Raw genomic sequence first — 12114 nt, forward strand, 5'->3', positions numbered from 1 at the left:
GGATTTTCTATATTCTTATTAAAAAGTTGCCTGAAAGCACTTTAAATTTTTTAGTTAAAATCTTCAATAAATGTTTTCACTTGGCTTATTTTCCCAATAAATGGAAAAATGCCAAAGTAACTCCAATTTTGAAACCTGGAAAAAGTGCTTCAGAGCCTTCAAGTTATCGACCAATTAGTTTGCTTCCTTCTTTAAGTAAACTATTTGAGAGAGTTATTTTGAATAGAATGATGATCCACATTAATCAGAATTCTATTTTCCCTGATGAACAATTTGGTTTTCGTCATGGACATTCTACTACACATCAACTTTTGAGTGTAACTAATATGATTAACGCTAGCAAATCTGAGGGTTATTCAACTGGTGTTGCTCTTCTTGATATTGAAAAAGCTTTTGACAGTGTTTGGCACAAAGGTTTAGTAGCTAAATTAGCTCGATTTGATTTTCCTGTATATCTCACCAAAATTATTCAAAATTATTTGACTAGCCGAACTTTGCAAGTAAACTATCAAAATTCATGCTCTGAAAGGATACCCATTAGAGCTGGTGTCCCTCAGGGTAGTATACTTGGACCTATTTTATACAATATTTTTACTTCTGATCTTCCTGATGTCCCAGAAGGAAAAGGTAGAAGATTATTTGCTGACGATACTTTGCTTTCAGCCAAAGGTCGAAATTTACGGGTGGTACGCAGTAGATTGCAACAAAATTTAAATTCCTTTTTGAATTACTTGAAAATGTGGAAAATTTCTCCTAACGCTTCCAAAACTCAACTTATTTTATTTCCCCATAAGCCAAGAGCAAATTTTTTAAAACCTAATGAAAATCATTCCATAACTTTTAATGGGGTTTCTCTAGAATGGTCTGATCACGTGAAGTACTTGGGACTCACACTTGATCGGAATCTTTCTTTTAAGAATCACATTGAAGATATTCAATCTAAATGTAATAAATACACTAAATCTCTTTATTCTCTCATTAACAGGAAATCCCGGTTGTGTCTGCGAAATAAGATGTTAATCTACAAACAGGTATTCCGACCAGCGATAATGTATGCAGTTCCGATTTGGTCTAGCTGCTGCGCGACGAGGAAGAAAGCCATCCAGAGGATTCAGAACAAAGTTCTGAAAATGATTTTGCGGCTTCCACCTCGGCACAGCACCGAAGATCTTCATCGGATTGCGGGCATTGAATCGATCGGAGAGATGGCCAACAAAATTATCTCCAACTTCAGAGGCAAATCGATGCAGTCTTCCATCGCAGAGATTCGTTCTCTTTATGTTTAGTTTAATTTTAGGATAGTGTTTAGTTTTAAGTATAAAATATTTTTGCTATTACAGGATGTTCTCCTACATTAAAAACTTGATTGCGCTCAGCAAATTTAAATCTTATAAATAAATTTTTATAATCTAGTTAACTATAGGGCTATGAACAGTTCATTATTGAGCTGAACACCTAGTTTAATGCAATAATGTAATATAAGTGTAATGATGATTTGATACAAATAAAGACATATTAAAAAAAAAAAAAAAAAAAAAACTTTAAAAAAGGGGATCAAAAGTCTCTTCTATGTAGCCAAAATGTGTAAAACAAAAACACAATTTCATGTTAAGTACGTACTTGAATTGTGTGTAAACAAACAATACAGTGTTATTCGGTGAATGATAAAAAAAAATTAGTTTTTTAGTCTGATTGTTTATTTGGGCCCAACAATTTATAGATGAAGAAATAATTTACATATTTTTTGTAAATTTGAACGTTTGCACTTGCTCAACTGTACATTCTTCAGTTCAGTGTTTGCTCATTTTCATCGGATTTTGTTGTTGTTCTACAAATTTATAAGGCGCTTAATACTACTTCAGTTAAGTACATGTTCAAAAAATGTTTTCGTTCTATTTCTGTACAAAAAATCTTATTCTTCTTAAACTAACCTTCTAAGCATATTGGATTATAAAAATGTATATAAATCTTCACACTTTCTTTTTCTTTCAAACGTCCATAAAGAGTCACACCAATATTTCATACGCATCAGTTTTAAATTCATATTTTGAGACAACAATTTCTGCTTTAACTAACGCGAAATCTTAAAAGTTTTAATTTTTAAAACCGTTTATTTGGTTTTGATTCGATCGGCAAAATATCAATCCGGATCACATGTAGGCGTCATTCATTACCATGTGCTGTACAAATGAGCTAGGAATCAATAAGAAAAAAATCTCATCTAGGCTTCAGAGCGCCACCACGTGGATTGAAAATATGCTTGGTTGAGAAATACGCGCCCAAATGTTTCCACTAATCAGTATGCTATGCCATGGCTACTATCTTCTAACGACGTCTGCTTGCGACGCCTCTACTATGGAGACGAAAAACAAACCGCCCAAAGGAAAAAAAAATCTCGAAAAAATGGAAGCCATGACTTTTATTTGATTAAAAAAACTACAAATTTAATTATTACGGACAATTGATGCGACTTTTTGTTATTTTTATTAGATATAAACCGATTCGCATGCCTACAGAATATCCTAAAAATAATTTCATTTGAATCGGTTGGGTCATTCCGGAGGAGTAGTACTACAAACACCGTTACAAGAGAATTTTATGTAATAGATGGAATAATTTGAATCTATATATGAGTCCATTTGAATCCATTATCTTTAGGTTTTTCTGATTGTGGAAACACTGGCGGGTATTTTATTGAAAAAGCCCAATGATTAAGAAAATCAGTAAGTACTAGAAACCGCTATAACTGTTTTGAGATAACGGTTATCTAGACGTGATCTGGAATAGAAACGTCTCTCTTATGTTAAACTTTTAGAAAATTAGGAAAATCAGCATTCAAGAATAAATGATTTGTTAAAAAATCAATGAGAAATCAGCTTTCATACCTCTCCTGTGTAAAATGTCTTAAAATCCCATCCGCACTTCAGGCTCAATTTAATTTACTACATCAGTTTAATCTTGCTTAAATTTGGCACGTTACTTTCTTTAAGAGAGTTTTATTAAACGTTTTAATTTAATTTTGAAGCCTTATTTTAGTAACCCTGCTGTACACTATGATTCTTTAATCTGATTCAAAGAGCATTACTGTTAAGGGTGAAAAATATTTGCTTCTACAGTTTTCAATCCACTATATTATTATGATTACCACTTGAATTCTTTGTTTTAAATTCAATGTTAAAGTTTTAAGGAAATATTTTTTAATGGACGAATCTCGTCTAAAACTGTAATAAATTTGATGTTATTAAAAAATGCATTTCTATCTTTTTCTAAAAAAAAAATCTTTTGTTCTTTCCATACATATTTTAGTGATTCTACTGTACACTGCAGTTCTTCTTTATTATTTATTAGAACATTAATGAAGCATTTATGTTACATTAAAACAATCATAATTTCTACAATTTTACACCCATTATGGTATAAACCTCTAGAAATCGTTGATTTGAATGAACCATAGAAACCCGTAAAAACGAAAAATTTTAAATGTAATAGTCTGGTTTAAAACTGTTGATGAAATTTAAATTTCTGCTTAAAATAATAGTTTTTCATCGTTTATTTGATCATTAATTCAAAAATATCAACAGATTTTCAATTCCTACGCAAAAATGAAGTTCAAATGTGTGATAGAATTTTTATTCAATTTCAATGTGAAAAAAGAAATTTGAAATCGATGTTATATAGCCGAAGATGTACGGATTTCTGTGCAATTACTTTTACTTTTAACTTTATTTTATATTTTAAACTATATTCAAACTGGTCTGCTGAGATTTGTTTAAATTTGAATAAATAAGAAAATGACATGAAAGAGTGGTACCATAAAAAATTTGATTGTTTTCTAAAAGACGTATCCATATGCATCTGAGCATACAAATATTGGGAATTGTTTCAAAAAACAAGTTTGAAAAAAAGAGAGTTTAGTTGGAAACCAATCAAAGAATGTTCATAATGAAATGTTTTAAATGTAATTTTCAAATAAAACAAATTTTTCAATCCAAAAAACTAATCTTTCTAGACGTTGAAATATGTTATGTTTCTTAATGACAAAAGCCTGAATAAAAATAATTTTTTTATAGAAATACATTGCTATTTCATTGCACTGGAAGAATTTGACTGATGAACTTTTTTGAAAAAGGCTGAATTTTCCATTTCTGAAAAAAAATGTTACTGTTTTTATTTTTTTAAACATCTTCTAGAAACATACCGTGCACGAATAAGATCCTTTGTTGTTGTGTTTTTTTATATTTGAACTAGCTGGCCTACTGTGCTTGTAAAACCTTTCAAAAATAAATGAAGTTTTCTTAATAATTATTCAAATTTGAATTGTTTTATTCGATTCATTAAATTCAATTCAATGACAACAAAAATCAAATTCAGCTGTTATAAAATAAAAACTGCAGCTGTAATATCGAATTGCAATACAAAGATGACTCAAACTATTTTTTTGAAACTTGGTCTCTAACTTTGTTTTAAGGATCTGAAATTTTCATCCAGTTTTTATTTATAAGCTTTATGAGTTCTTTACATAATTAATTAAAGAGGAAAAATTTACTCATTCGTTTTCTTGTCTCTTAATTAATAATTTCCAAAGGCAAATTTTGTCCATTAATTAGATACATTGGAAAAATTCTCCCTTCCTATATTCTCAATCCTATCATTCAACTGCAAGAAAGGAATCACACTAAAGAAATATTTTTTTGTTTTGAAAAACCATTTCATGTCAAATTTGGTTCCATTTGGTTGGTTTGTTCTCGAGTTGTGCAAAAACTTGTAAGGGAGCCTCATCCTCCCCTCCTATCACTAATTGGATCGAGGAGTGAGTAGGGGAGAGTGGGGTATCGTGGGCCACTTTTAATATCTCAGATGTGTATTGAGATAAAAATCTCAAACCAACTGGCATTGTCGTCGCTTTGCGTGAGCCTATATTCCTATATGTTGTTGACTGATATACGCATCATATGCTTCTTTTGTTTATCAAGCTAAAAAAAGTTCGAAAAAATTACTTACATAATAAAAAAAACACCCGCTAATTTCATCGATGGGGAACCTAAAGTGTCTAACAAAAATATGCTCATACGCTTATGATCTTAGTTTTGTCATGATCTTTCATGTGGAAAAGGAATTTTTGATGAAACATCAATAAGTTACACAAACGCAACCAATTTGCAAATCATAGCTTGTGGGGAATCGTGGGCCACACATCTTGAATCACCTATATTTTTACGTTTTTATACACATTCAGAACTTAAAATACGTTTCCTATCTGTAAAGTTTTCTTATGCCAAATGAAGAGTTATGAAAAATATTTTGTCCATCATATATAAGAAATTTTGCCAAAACGTTCGCGAGCCAGGTTTTGGATTCTATGCGATCATACACAGCTCTCTTTTTTATTTCATCATCTGAAATTGCTTTTAAATAACGAAATGAATTAGGAAATTTGGGTTTTGGGTCAACTCATAAGCTTTGCATGTTATTTGGTCAATTTTGATTTGGTGGCCCACGATTCCCCACCATTTTTCAAAATCCAAAAAATATTGCTTTTTTTCAAACAGTCAAAATTTGGGGAAAATAACTTATTAAAAATTAAAAAAAAAACCTTATGATACCTTGAAAATGTAGAAAACCATACCATTTTTTATTTTCATTTTATTTTTTATAATAAAGCAGTTAAGGAACAACAAAAAAAAGTGGCCCATGATTTCCCACTCTCCCATACTAAATATTAATACAAATATTTTTCGTACTCAAATACCCTTTAATGCCAAATTTGGTTTCAATTGATTTGCTCTATTAGTTCTCGAGTTATGCAGAACATTTTTATGGAAGCGCTCTTTCCCCTTTTTATATCTCCTCGCTAAAAGAATGGAGGGGCCTTAAACATTTCTCGTATTCAAATATCCTCTCATGACAAAAATGGTTCGATTTGATGGAATAGTTCACGAGATATGAAATATAAAATGAATGGAAATTCCGCCCACCTATCCTTTCCATCCGCTGGAAGAAGAAATGTGTCTCAAATAATCATAGAAACATTCCTCGTATGCAAATACCCGAACATGCCAAATTTGGTTCCATTTTGCTCAATGAGTTTTTGAGTTGTGTAAAAAGTTGTAAGAGAACCCCCTTCCCTCTTAATTTCTCCCCAGACAACTATTTGGTGGGTATTTCAAATTTGCAACACAAATATACGTGAAAAAATATCGTATATAATGCAGCAAAAGTATATATGTACGTATCATTTTGGAGGCCATATAGGTACCTTAGCAAACATATTCTTGATTTGGATTGTATTAAATTACGATTTGCACGACTTGTCTTGCGCATCATTTACGGCTACCCTGATTCTTTTTGGAATATTCTATGTCAATTTACATCGTCATATAGATGATTGAGGTTGTAATATACGTCATTTTTCGTAACAATATGGAAAGTTTGACGACTTATTTGGTCGTTTTCTGCGACTTGAGTGCAGGGCTCTCATTTTCCGTCAGTTAAATAAAAATTAGATTATTTCAAAGAAATGCCTTTTTTCTGTCAAATTCAAGTTTATATCGTACAGTTAATTATTTGCCTGATTGCTGATTTTTTTCAACGTTCATGAAGTTATTGTAGTACCAGGACTTAATCCCCTGACGATACGATCTACATCTCATGATGGTTCCTCGACGCTATCTGGAATATATTAATTCAGGCGGATTTGCTTTGAAGGCATTACATCTCATCAAATCGTATATTTCTATAACATAAATATTTTGAATCGTAGAACACGTCATCGATGGTCTAAAAATAGACCAACCTTTTGAAGCCTTCTTAAATACGATTCCCATAATCGATATCGATTGAACTTATTTGTATTTTTTTACGATTCCCAGCAAATACGTTTTACGAAAATCAGACATGCGAATTGATTTGCATAGGTATACGATTGCATGCACATTATAACGAATCAATGCAGTTATATACGATTTTATAGCATATATCTCCAAAAGGCAAGCAGAGTTGCGAACTTATTTTCTGTTTTTCAGTTTACAAGTTTTGTTTAAATAAAGAGAAATGCTTTTGAAACATATTTACAAACAAATACGATATTGGATACAGCATTGCCCTGGATTTCGGTAGCCGCCGCGCTAAATGTGAACACTCTGGGAAGAACTTTTATTACCAGCAGATACCTTAGTACTTTTGTATCGCTGAACTAATCGACTGTAGGTACCACTCTTCCGACATTTTATATTTTTTTTCTTTTTTAAAATATAATCTCTCATTTAAGCAATCTTATTCCATAGATAAATTTACTTTCTGCTAAGATCTAACACATGGTTGTCATGATAATATAAATCGTATATCATGTTTAAAAAAATCTTAATTTCGAATTATTTTATGCATAGCACGACAAAATCTGTCAATCACGGCTGATCATCGTATATCGGTCGTTTCACGGATTTTTTGCGAATTGTCGTACACAAAAGTCGAGTTCATTTGCATTTAAATACGACGGACCAGTTCTTCACACTGCAGCAAATCCTACGAAAATGCTGTGAACACCAAGTCCCTACAGTCCCTCATACGACACGATCGACCGTGACAAGCTATGGAGAATCATGGACGAGAACAGCTTCTCCGAAAAGCCCATCAGACTGATCAAAGCGACGGAGGATGGAACGCAGTGCTGTGCGCGTATTGCGGATGAATTGTCGAGTTCATTCGAATCGCGCAGGGGGCTTCGACAAGGCGATGGTCTATCCTGCATGATGTTCAACGTGGCGCTAGAAGGTGTTATTCGACAAGCGAGTTCCGACAGATCCAGTCTGCTTTTCCGACGACATTAATATAATCAGCAGATCATCTGCGGCGGCAGAGAAGATCTACAGCAAACTGAAACGCAAAGCAGGAAAGATTAGGTTAATGATACGTCCAAGATAAAGTATATGCTGGCCTGCAATAATAACAAGATCACGATCGACGGCGACGAGCTGGAGATAGTCGAAGACTTTGTCTATCTCGGCTCACTGGTTACCGCAGATAATGACACCAGTCGTGAGGTCCGGCAGCGAATTATCAGCGGCAGTCGTGCCTACTAAGGACTCCACAAGCAACTGCGATCGAGAAGACTTAGTCCTCGGTGAGGACTCCTCGCACAAAGTGTAACCTGTACATGACGCTCATTAGACCGATTGTCCTCTACGAGCACGAGTTGTGGATATTGCTCGAGGAGGACCTGCGTACACTCGGAGTATTCGAGCGACGAGTGATAAAAACAATATTTGGTGGCGTGCAAGAAAACGGAGTGTGTAGGCGAAGAATAACCCACAAGCTTGCGCGTCTCTACGGCAAATCCAATATCCAGAAGATGTCGAAGGCTGCACGGATACGCTGTGCAGGATATGCTGCGAGAATGCCAGACCACTGTCCGGCAAGACAGATGTTCGCTACTAATCCGGTAGGAACGAGACATCTCATGAGCTGGAAAACCATGTAAATAAAAAAAAATATAATAATACCTACTTAAAAAAGAATAGGCACTTCACCGTCAACTGTGCATCTTCAACAAATAGCACTTTGGCCCCCAAATGCAGCCCGATTCCATCTAGGAAGTAATTATATCTCCACTCTCAACTTGATCATTTCCAAACGGCTGGCTGGCTGGCTGGCGGTGTTGTTTTGCCATGATCTTCAACTGAATTTCGGCGTTTGCCTTCAGACAAATTACCGGCTAGGAGTAGTAGTTTACTTTACAACTTGACGAGTTGGCTCTCAACTTGAGCCGAAAAGCCACCAGAAACCAATACCAATGAATGGCGCAGTGGATTTTTGGGGAAGGGATATTTTTTTACCTTGTTTTGTTGAAGTTATTTGTATGTACCACACTGATTCAAAAGAAGTTAAACAACAAAAACATCAACAGCAGCAACTGCAATAAACCGACATCGCGGGTAAGAATTCCACTTCAAGTACAAGTTGTCAGGTGTCTTTCTCATTAAAAAAAAACTCACCCCGAATAATGGCTTTCGATGGGGGGTTGTTTTGCAAATGGAACAACAACAACAAGTCGTTTTTTGTCCATAAACTATCTGCGCGCTCCTACCTGATTTGATTGGGGAGTGTTTACACTTTTATTTTGGGGTTTGGAGCTCGAGACTTTTTTTTCTTCAGCCGTCACCACTATTCGATTGTAATTTGCGTACTGCCAAGCCCGGGTCGAAATTTCATGATCACGTTCATGGGCGTTTGGTGGAATTTTTGCTGATTTTTTTCCTTACTGTGATGTTCCAGACATTTTGTACTGTCTAGAAAGAAAATGAAACTTCATTCTAGATGTAGGTAATAGATCAGTTGAAAATGAGACAGCTATTTAAATGTTATGATTCATTAATAACATTTCCTTTTACTTCCCCAATCTTCTCTGCTAAATCGCTTCATCAGCAATAACATTGCCAAAAAAAAATCACCATCGCAATCTGTTCACTTCCTTCTTCTTGATCTTCAACGCAAAGCCCGGGGAAACCACTTCTAATTTTCAACTTCACCTTCACGTTCATTTTACTGCTGTCTGTCTGTCTGACTGTCTGCCTTTTTCTCCGTTTAAGATTTCTAACCGTTGTTAGTGTCCCCCATTTGGTTCCTCCTTCTTGATCACCCTTTTGAACATCTTTTGCGTTCTCCCAACAGGCTTTGCCAAATTCGAAGCACTTCCACCGACCATGACAGAATTGTAGAATGTACAACTTACGAAAACAAAACACTACAAAAAACGGTACCCGCCACAACAAATCGAGCTGTTTGTGAGCTTTTATTGTCGTCTACCAACAAGAAAAGTTAACTTAACGTATTTAACGATCGGTAAGCAAGATGAACCATTTTTAGTTGTAGACGCTTAAGTCAAACGGCTTGAATCAAAAGATATAACTTTGGGGATCAAACTGTTTTAAGATGTTTTCCACTTGAACTTGATTTAATTTGCTTGCTAAAATAACAATAATACACCTAATAACAAATATTGTTTTAAAAATTCGAAACCTTTTTGGTGTAATTGTTTGGTAACATTTTAAATTATTGCTAGAATTCAGTGCATTTTAAGGTAAATTCTATCAAAAAACTGTCCATCTATGTGAGTACATAAAATAACAACTTCACACAGAGAAATAAGGAAAGTGTTCTTTCTGGAGATAGAAATTCTGGTGATTTTTCATTCTGAACAAACGTTTACGGAAAAATGGAGTACAACCGATATTTATCGGCTGATGTTCTTTTATCCATAGATACTTAGAGTGTCCATTTCCCGGCCATTTTAGCGTTCCCGAAAATCGGAAAATCTGACGATACTTTTCCCGGGAATTCCCGAGATCCCGGGAAAAATGGAAAATGAAGATTTCAACATGAAGATTTTAACCCTCTACTGCATACGAATTCTTATCAATATGGTATTTTTAAATTTAAGGTAGTACCTAGTATTGCAAAATATTTCAAACTTTTTTAATACCTCAAAAATTCAATAAGCAAACTTAAGGCTCATAAACAAAGTACTTTAACCGACAAATTAGTCTGATTCTAGCTGCAAAAGTTTGAAATAATCAAGAAAGTTTTCTCAATATCTATAGAAGCTAGTAATCTAGACTTCAGGTTATTCATCAAATATCGTAAATTTTCATATGTCCATTTTGTTTTACAATATATCATTTCTTTGCTGATGATTTTGCTATTGTAAACAGTATCCTATAAGGAAGTTATAAATGGTGACTGTTGCAAAATAGAACATTCAGATTCTTTTGGTAGCGTATCATTATTGGAATTGTTTGGTTTTATAAATTCTTTGTCGTTTTTCACGATTACACTTAGTTTTCGATGGGAAAACATTTTTTACCCAATTCAATTATTAACTAGATTTTAAGAAAAAAAAATATGACTAAGCCATCAAGGTAGAACCACTGATCACAGTGACATGACACTTGAACGAAGATTTGACTATTTTTTTTCTTGTCAGTGTCGGTATCGCGAACTTGCAAAATTTGACAAAAAAATGCCTTCTAGGAAAAATGTACTTGTCAGCACGATTTTATCGTATAAATTACCTTTTTTTAAGTTGGATTAAGTTGGCATTTCTTCAAATCGATCGATGCGCACTCTTGAATCGATATTGCGTACTGTTGGAAAAATTATCCAATAAACGAAATCGAGTGTCTAGTCTGTATGGTCAGTGGTAGAACTATCATATTCCTTGCTCAATCTGAAACTATTTTTAAATTATGATTGTGTAAATTTGTAGTAATTTAGCACATTTTACTGCTTCGGGAATTCCCGGGATTTTTTAGCGTTTCCCGAGATTTTTTTTAATTCCCGGGAAATCCCGGGTAGGACACTCTAATAGATATCTAATGTTTCTCTAATTCTGTCCGTCTCCTTCTAAAAAAATACGAAATCTTCAAATCAAAAATATTCACAAGTGCTCCTAAGACAAGGCGCGAGCCTCTGAATTCTATTACATCTGTTGAACTGCACACTTTGTTACGATATTTCAAGCTAAATTTATGATTCTTTAAAAAAATCTTAAATTTTACCATAAAAATCTGCTGTCCATTTTCTTTCGTGAACACTCTCTAAAGGGTGATACGGTCAAAATTTGGTCAAGGGAAAACGCGTGTAAACCGGTGAAATCGTTTATTTAAAAAGTCAAATCAAATTTCTTTTTCAAGTTTAATTAGTATAAAATTCAAGAAAAATATTCAGTTAGGCTTCCGTTTTTCCAAATCCGAATTGCCGGGCCTTACGCTTAACCCCTGCCATCAGATATTGTACATCTACCTTGTCCACATTCTTCGCCGCAGAAAGCCAGTTTGCCTTGAACTGCTGCTCGTCCTTAGCAGTTTTTTTGGTCTTCTTTAGGTTCCGCTTGACAATAGCCCAGTAATTCTCAATTGGGCGGAGTTCTGGCGTGTTTGGAGGGATCTTGTCCTTGGGAATCACCTGCACGTTGTTGGCGGCGTACCACTCCATGGCCTTTTTATCGTAATGGCAAGATGCCAAATCCGGCCAAAACAGTACGGAACAACCGTGTTTCTTCAGGAAAGGCAGCAGACGTTTATTCAAACACTCTTTCACGTAAATTTCTTGATTGAAAGT

This window comes from Uranotaenia lowii, chromosome 2 (genome assembly GCF_029784155.1).
Source record: "Uranotaenia lowii strain MFRU-FL chromosome 2, ASM2978415v1, whole genome shotgun sequence".
NCBI classification, from domain to species: domain Eukaryota; kingdom Metazoa; phylum Arthropoda; class Insecta; order Diptera; family Culicidae; genus Uranotaenia; species Uranotaenia lowii.